Raw genomic sequence first — 8,301 nt, 5'->3', positions numbered from 1 at the left:
ATTCTTTGATGACAGGCCCTGAAAATTCTAAATTGAAACAGCTAGTGAATTCAAGTATGAGTTTATTCATTCTTAGGCAGCCTTGACTTCCTAATTGGTTGTTCTAGTTTGGCTTTCTTTGATTGAAGGAACCATTGTAAGGTTTGAAGTAACCACTTGTAGTTCCTGCAATCACATTCAAAGCCTTTGTCCCCTGATCCCTCTCACCATTTCTATCATATTCACCATATCTGGAGTATTGTCCTGCTGTATTTAGAATAACTGACAATCAAAGAAAACTCCTTTAAAAGAAAGATGAGGACTGGATGGGTTTGGACATTCCCTCCAGCCAGATGGCTGATCTATATTGGTTTTTTAAAAAGTGATATATGAGGGTTAAGAATGTAGCTCAGTGGTAGAGCAACCACCTAGCATGCACAAAGCCTTGGATTTGATCCCCAGTACCAAAAAAATGTTTGACAGGTGGTAGTCCTTATTTCCTTATAAATGGGAATGGTGGGCCTGGGATTTAGCTCAGTGGCTCTGTGCCTGCCTTGCAAGTGCAAGGTCCTGAGTTTGATCCCAGGTACCAAAAAAAAAAAAAAAATGGCAATGGCAGGCTGATCTTTATCCACCCAACTGTCCACTGGTTTGGCCTGGTAGGCAGAAGTTATTAGCAAATTATTAACATATGTACTTATTCAAGGGACTTGGCATCAATCATACCAGACCACAAAATGAAAAAACTTTTCATTTTTAAAAATAAAAACAAAATATCCAGTGTTAGCACTGAAAGGAAATATAGGCAGAGTAGATGTTCATCCAGGCTCCCCTGTTTGTATAATCTTTGGAACTCCTTCAGTTCCTCCACCATTCCTGCAGACTGTACTTGGTAGTAGTCCATGTGCAGCTGCTACTCTGGCTACTCTGATATTCTAATTAGATACCCTTGGAACAAAAACTCTACTAGTTCTTTGGTTAATGTTGGCTTATCTTCCTTAAAATGGGCATTACTTTTAAGTACTATAAGGAAATGCTTTTTATCAACAAGCAGAAACCTCCTGGGGCACTGGGTGGGTATTTCTTCTTCTTTTGATTGTACATTATTATTATTGTAAACCAGTGCATGTGTGTGCATGCGTGTGCATGTGTGCCTGCTCACACACACACGCACCAGTTCTGAATTTATCTTAAAGCAAAGACTCAAGTCTGAAAGGTCTCAGCCATTTTCATAGGAGCACGTCTTGTGCCAAATATTTATTATGAGCATTTACTAGGTGACATCTGTTTTATACTAAGTGCATCCCATGCTGCATTCATCAAGACTCTTTTGGTTGGAAGGTATAGAAATCCTATTCACAATAGCACAAGCATTGATTAATGGAAGGGACAGAGGTGGAGCTTCAGGAACAATCAGATCCAGAAATGCAAAGTCTTATTAAAAACTTTTCTTTTTTATCTCTTGTCTTTGCTTCTTTCTGCATAATAATTTGCTTCCCATAGTGCTGGGACTATGGCCACAAGCAGCTCTGAACTGAAGCCATTATAGCCTTTGGACCAAAGAAGAAACATAATTCTCCAAACTAAACTTTATTAGCAAAAATTTAAAATTCCCAGAGGGGGTTTCTGGAAACCAGACTTGCCATTTGCCCATCCCTGCACCAATCCTTGTGGCTAAGGGGAAGAAGCATTGTAGTTGGCATAGCTTGTGGTACAGCCATGTGGCCAGCTGGATTTATGACTGGCAGTGCCTTCCAGAACCATCTGGCTAGAATTGGGGAAGAGTAGTTCCACAAAAGAAAGGGGATTCTGGATTATATAATGTCATTTTCCCTATAATCCAATCAAACAAATACTACTGATACTGTAGTTAGGATCATGTAGAGAAACAGAAAGGTTAAGTAACTTGAACAAGGTCACACAATTGGTAGGCAGCAATGGTGGGTTTCTATTCAAGTCTGTTTAACTCTGAAGACACCCCACTATTTGGCCACCTCTCCTGCATTAATAAATTTCTCCCTAGTTTATGTATCTTAGTGCCAGAAAGACATTAAACCAGAGCACTCTAAGTCTGAATAACAGGTAACCAACCACCTCAACACCTGTGCAGCCCTCCAGGAAAAGCCATCTTGTCACAGAGGATTCTTTCAGGATCTTCTTTCCTTCTGGAGTAACTGGCCTAAACAAAAACAGAGATTTCCCTAGGTTTAAGTGAAATTAATTAGACACACAAGCCTAAATATAGCCCAAAGTGTAAAGAAATTAAAGAGCAAAATAAAAGATAATAAGAAATGGTGGTAGAACATTTGTGAAAGTGAAGGGGACCAAAGGATGGGTGGGTTTGAGAAGAGGGGGCAGGGACAAAAAGGAATTAAGATGTGTTGTGTATATGTACCAACTTCAAACAGTAAATGTAATCATTATGCACTGCAATCATGTACTAAAAAAAAAAGTAAGGATTTCTTAGACCACTTAACTGGCTGGCACAGCTAGACCTGAAGCTTAGACTGCTGTTCGATCTCTGTTTCCGGCTTGTCTTTTGACAGAGCTTCATTCAGAGTCTGTTTGGATTAGATCTATCATGGTACAGGAAAGTAGGTTGCTAGCATCCCAAAATGTCAAAGGAAAAAGAAACTATCTCTCTCTCTGTCTTCAGACATGAAGTTTCATTGAAGGGCTCTGAGCAGATTTTGCCTATTGTGTTAGCTTTCCACCATTATGACAAAATACCTGAAATAATCAATTTATAAGGAGAAAAGATTTAGTCTGGCTCATGGTTTCTTGTTTGCTTGGCCCTGTGGTTGCTTTGGGCCTGTGGCAGAATAGTACATCATAGTGGAAGCATGTGGCAGAGGAGGCCTGTTTACCTGATGACAGCCAGGAAGGAGAGAAGGGGCCAGGATCCCATAATCCCCTTCAAGGGCACAACTACAATGACGTAAGTTCCTCCAAGTAGGCCTCTCTCTCTCTTTTTTTTTCCTTTTCTTTCTTTCTTTCTTTCTTTCTTTCTTTCTTTCTTTCTTTCTTTCTTTCTTTCCTTCCTTCCTTCCTTCCTTCCTTCCTTCCTTCTTTTCTTTCTTTTTTTTTTTGTGGATTGAACCCAGGGGCTTCACACTTAATTACAACCCCAGCCTTTAAAATACTTTATTGTGCGACAAGTTTTCACCAAGTCACTAAGTTGCCCAGGCTGCACTCAAACTTGTGATTCTTCTGTTTTAACTTCTCAGAGTGCTGGGATTACAGGTGTGTGCCACCACGATGAATTTAGGTCTCGCCTCTAAAGGTTCCAACACCTCCTCAAAATGCCACTAACTCCTCTAAGCCTCTAACATATGGGCTGTTGGGGACATTCAAGATCCAAACAGTAGCACACATGTTACTGATATACTGAACTCAGGGAGAGGGTAGGCCAACCATAGGAAGTGATGTTGGCACCCAAAAACATCTCACATCAATGTCTGACAAGACAGGATTATACAAAGTTGTGGCCAGGCCTCTCCTTCCCTGTAATCCCTATCATTTTTTGTGCCTTATTTACAGTTATCACACTGTCTAGTCATTGTGTTTTCTTTCTCACTAGGCTGTGAACACCTGCAGAGCCAGAATTTGACCTTTCATTTTGTCATCTAAGCAGCTAGCATAGTGCCTGACATATGGTAAGAGCTCAATAAATATTTATTGAATGAGTGAATATAACATACTAGTATAGTTTCTATGGCTTATCATGCTGTGGTTAAAAATACAACCATTCCCCCAAAGGTCTGGAATGCACCACAGTAATAAAAACTAATTTAGATGACACGGTATAGTTTATAAAGTAAATCATAAATACTTTGCCAAAAAAGTTTTGCATGTGTTTCAATCTAACTTAAACATGAAAACTTATGTGCCACCTCTTATAAGGCTTGCACTTCTTTGGGTACAGAGGAGGGTGAGGGAGGTCACAGAAATGGAGGATGCAGCCTGTGAGGAGCCTCTGGTCTTGTGGAGAGGTGAGGTAACCAGAATATTAGTAAATCTCTCCAAATCTACAGCTAATAAGTTCCTCCACTCAAAGGGATGCTCGGGTGCTCCCTGAGGGAAAGCTCAGTGTCTGTTCAGCCTTCCCAGGAGGGACTTGGGGGTATATTCAGAGCAGGGTTAAAAGAGCAACAAAAAGAGCTAAAAAAAAAAAAAGACGTGTGGAAAGGTTAAAGGGACTGGAATGACTCAGGTTAGGGAAGAGAAGGCTGAGAGGAAACTGAGTCATTTTGTTCAAGACAAAGAAGGGTTCTCACTGGGGGATGATGGCCAGCTGTCCTCCTTTGCCTCTGCATGCAGAGCAAGGGGAAATGGGCTTAGACCGGAGGCAGGGCTAAGATTAGAGAGCAGGCAGAACTTGGCAGAGAGGGATGTTGTATAACCTACTTTCTGAGACAACTTGGGGACTGAGGAGACTCCCACACTGCTGGTCTGGGCCCAGTGGACACGGGCGTGGAGCTGATCTGGCTGGCTGGCTGCGAATGGAGGAGGAGGTCCTGGGGCTGCATCCCTCTCCGTGTCCTGGATTTCTCGTTGGAAGTTAAGTTCCCAAATTTTGGAGCTGGCAAGGCAGCACCTCCCCCATCCACCACGCATTGCACCAGTGTTCCTGGGCTGGTTAATAATGCCTGTCATTTCCTCTCCCGGGGGAGTGGGGCTGCAACCGCCCTGACAGCCCCGAGGGATTGAAGGCAACTAAAAATAGTGCATTAAATATAATCTGTTGAGGGGTAAATTTGCATTGCTTTTCTTTCACCCTTGCCTATCTCTTCATCCTCCTTCCTGATATGCTGGGGCTGGGTCTAGCTCTGGGCACTGGGAATCAGGTTCCAGGCACCGTCTTCTCTCATGTCAGAAAGGTTCCTGTGACAAGAGGTCAAACCGAGCAAATCCGTGAGGTTCAGTCCAGGATCCTCAGGGTTGCCCCCCCTCCCCCCTCCCCGTATTGATCCCTTGGGCCTCGGGGTCTTTCAGGGCCTTTGGGTGCAGGGAGAGTAACTGTAAATGGGGGAGACAGTTTTGAAAAGGAGAGCCAGCCAGGGCTTTGTTCTCCCATCAGCCACTTCCGTCTGCTACACAATCTCTCTGAGGTTAAATATTAATTAAGAGCAGAATGACAGTGAGAACTGAGCAGTGTCACTTTCTGTCCCAACATAAATGTTAATTTCCTTGCAGGTATAAAGTGAATTTGGAGTGGGATTGGCAACCCAGGGAGAATAGCTGGGGAGGGGAAGGAAGCAAGGAGAGATGGGTGGTGGCCCTGCCTCAGAACAATTAGGGGAAAGAGGCAAGAAGCAGAAGGCATGGGTGGTGGCATTCAAAGGCAACACCAGGGCTTGCCAGGTCTCGGAGGACATGGCGCAGCACGATCCTAGGCTCCCCACACAGTGACAACAGTAATCTAAGAAATTAGGGTAGGGCTGGTTCCTCCCACTTCCCTAAGGCAGGGATCTTTTTCTTTTCTTTTCTGGAAGCAAAACTCTTGTTGGGGATTTAGCTCAGTGGCACCATGCAACCTGCCTCACAAGCACAAGGTCCTGAGTTTGGTCCCCAGTACCAAAAATTTAAAAAAAAACACCTCTTATGATTTTATTTAATTAAAAACAACATACAAAGCAATAAGAATTAAACAAACAGCATAAATGACCAGTATTTGAAGCCAGATCTCCTCTCACTGTGCAGCTGATGGGGTCTGTGGCACATAAGACACTGTCATGGCAAAGTCTAGAACATTTCCTGGTGATCTGTGTGTGCTAGGATGAAGCAAGGTTCTTTCTTTCTTTTGTGGCTCTGGGGATTGAACCCAGTGGAGCATGCTTAGGCAATTTAGAATGCTCTATCATTTGGGTTATACCCCTAGTTTGTAGGCAGAGTTCTTTTTATTTTTATTTTTTTGCTACTTGGGGTCAAACTTAGGACCTTGCGCCTCAGCGGCAGGCCGAGGCACCACAGAGCTAAATCCCCTGCGCCTAGGCAGAGTTCTTTGTTTGTTTGTTTGTTTTGTACCAGGGATTGAACTCAGATCCTTGTGCTTGCAAGGCAAGAAGCAGAACCACTGAGCTAAATCCCCGGCCCTTAGGCAGAATTCTTAAACCAAGTTCTCACACTGGTTTCAGGGCTCATCAGACTCTGGAAAATATTTTTAAAACTGATTATGTGTACATAACCAGGGTTTGGGAGAGAGAGTTGTGGATTTCTAGAAAGGATGTTTATGTCTTTCTCAGCATGTGGCACCCATCGCTGAGGCGACCCACACTTTAAGATGACTGCTAGACTTAGCTGGACATCTATATTCTAGGCAGGAAACAGGAAAAGGACAGAGGGAAGGGAAAGCAAATAAGTCTCCTTCTTAATGAGCTTTCTGAGAAATCTACTTTCATATTACTATCCATACCTCCTTGTAAGAGAATCAGGGAAATACAATCTTTCAGTTGACCGTGCTGCAGCTCCATATAAAACCAGTTTTTTATTAATAAGAAAAAAAGAGAGCACTAAAGTAGATGACTTGGAATTTCTGCTGCAGTGTCTATCTCACTCTGATATTGGGAAGAGAGATGTTAAGAGGGTCTCCATGCTCCACTGCCCAGATAAAACTTACGGAAGGAAGAAGCCTGCAGCTGAAATGCTGCTTTGGTTTGGGTCCCCTTAGCCACTCCTTAGCTTGCAACTGGTCTCCAGAATCTGGGCATCTTAAGTGAGGCTGGCAGGGTTAGCCTCTGTCCAGGGATTGACTATTTGGAAGGATGATTAAAAAAAGGTGCTGGTTGCATGGAGGAATGTGGCCCTGTAGGGACTTTGCAATGTGTGTCTAAGAACAGCTTTGTTTGGTCTCTGGTAATTATATTCTTCTTGGTAGCACGTTACTACTCACAGCCTAAAACCAGTCGTCTGGGAGAGGGAAGACATCTTTCCTTCTTCCGGAAAGATGCAGTTGGGGATGGGCCTGGGGTGTGGATGTGGGAGGAGCTGGCCAGTTCACTTGGTAGGACCCAAGGATAGTGGATATTCAGTTCAATCCATTTCTCTTGGTTCATTGTACCTTGGCACAAAATGTTCTGTTTGATTGGAATAGTCATCTCATGGCGAACCCTTAATCCTTCTCCAAGCGTCCACTCTATCAAACTGTTCCTGGTTTCTCTTGCCTATCTTCCTTCCCCTGTGCCACCCTAGGAGACTTCGGGTGATTATATGATCCACTGTGCACCTTAGTTACCAAATTCCTCATACTGCTTAAAATTCTCTACTTACCTTCCTCCACAAGCCTGAGAACTCCTTAATAGTGGAGTCATTTGCATGACCACCTATGGTATGTATCTCTTAGTTGGGCTTGATACGCACTTGCTGGGCATAAACACATTTAAAAGATGCTAATGAGGGCCGGGGATTTAGCTCAGTGGTTTTGCTGCCTGCTGTGCAAGCACAAGGACCTGAGTTCGATCCCCGGTACCAAAAAAAAAAAAAATGCTAATGAGTATCTATTTTGAGCAAGAGCCTCTAGAGGTAAGAAGGGGGTAAACAAGAAAAAGGACCCATAGACTAGCTCCCAAGAATTCAGAGTCTGGGGCCAGAGATAAAAGACTGGATTACTGATCTGATAAAAAAAGGAATGGTGATAATTACAAGGATCTTTAGAATTGGGGAGGGGGAGATTAACAGAACAGAAAAGGGTTGGGGAAGGTAACACAAATTTGTGTGAGGCCTTGTAGGAAAAGTCATGCTCTTATCTTTAAGGCAGGGCCTGGATAGAAGGAACAAGGAAAAAGGAGAAAGCAGGAGCCATCTCTGGACATCAAGTGTGGTGGGAGTGAACAGATCTAGCAGTGTTTCTATTTGTTAGGTTTTTTTTTTTTATTTGTTAGGTTTTTAACATGGGGAAACCGGTGCTGTGTATGTGTTAGGTTGATTTTATGGCTTGACTTTTGTATGCTATTCCTGGGAGAAGACTGAAGTGTTGTATTCCTGTGTGGCTTGAAGGTGCTTATGAAGTGTCAGGACCAGGTGACAGTGCTCTTTAGGGAAGAGGAGGTGAGAGGCCAGGGTGGGGATGGGGTCTGGGATGTTGTCACTTTAGTTTGAATGTTGGGGAGACCTGCAGAGAGGGTACATGCTAAGTTCTCCCCTCACCCTTTTCCCATCTCTCTTAAAATACCCTGTGTTCTTGCAGCAGTGCGGCTGCTAATCTAAAATAAAAACAGCAGGAAATGCAAATGGTCAGGTTCTCCTAGCAACAGGAGCCAACCCACACAGGGCGTGTGGAGCAGAGCAAAACTGTCCTGAGGCTGAGATGCGGGTGGTTGGGGT

At 43.5% G+C, this 8,301-nt stretch overlaps 1 long non-coding RNA gene across 1 annotated transcript in view; it reads left to right on the top strand.

The window, feature by feature from the left end:
- The first annotated feature begins 4,397 nt into the window (after nt 1–4,397).
- LOC147830705 (uncharacterized) overlaps nt 4,398–8,301 on the top strand; it is a 39,277-nt gene continuing 35,373 nt past the window's right edge. Inside the window, exon 1 of the long non-coding RNA XR_015439518.1 lies at nt 4,398–8,299. This is a non-coding gene — a long non-coding RNA (uncharacterized LOC147830705). The remainder of the gene's footprint in view (nt 8,300–8,301) is intronic.

The sequence above is a fragment of the Heterocephalus glaber genome, unplaced genomic scaffold (genome assembly GCF_053883595.1).
Source record: "Heterocephalus glaber isolate CG9 unplaced genomic scaffold, H.glaber_assembly_v1.0 deba00000006, whole genome shotgun sequence".
Lineage (NCBI taxonomy): Eukaryota > Metazoa > Chordata > Mammalia > Rodentia > Bathyergidae > Heterocephalus > Heterocephalus glaber.
The sequence above is the reverse complement of the archived record's forward strand: the minus strand, read 5'-3'. Positions and strand labels throughout refer to the sequence as shown.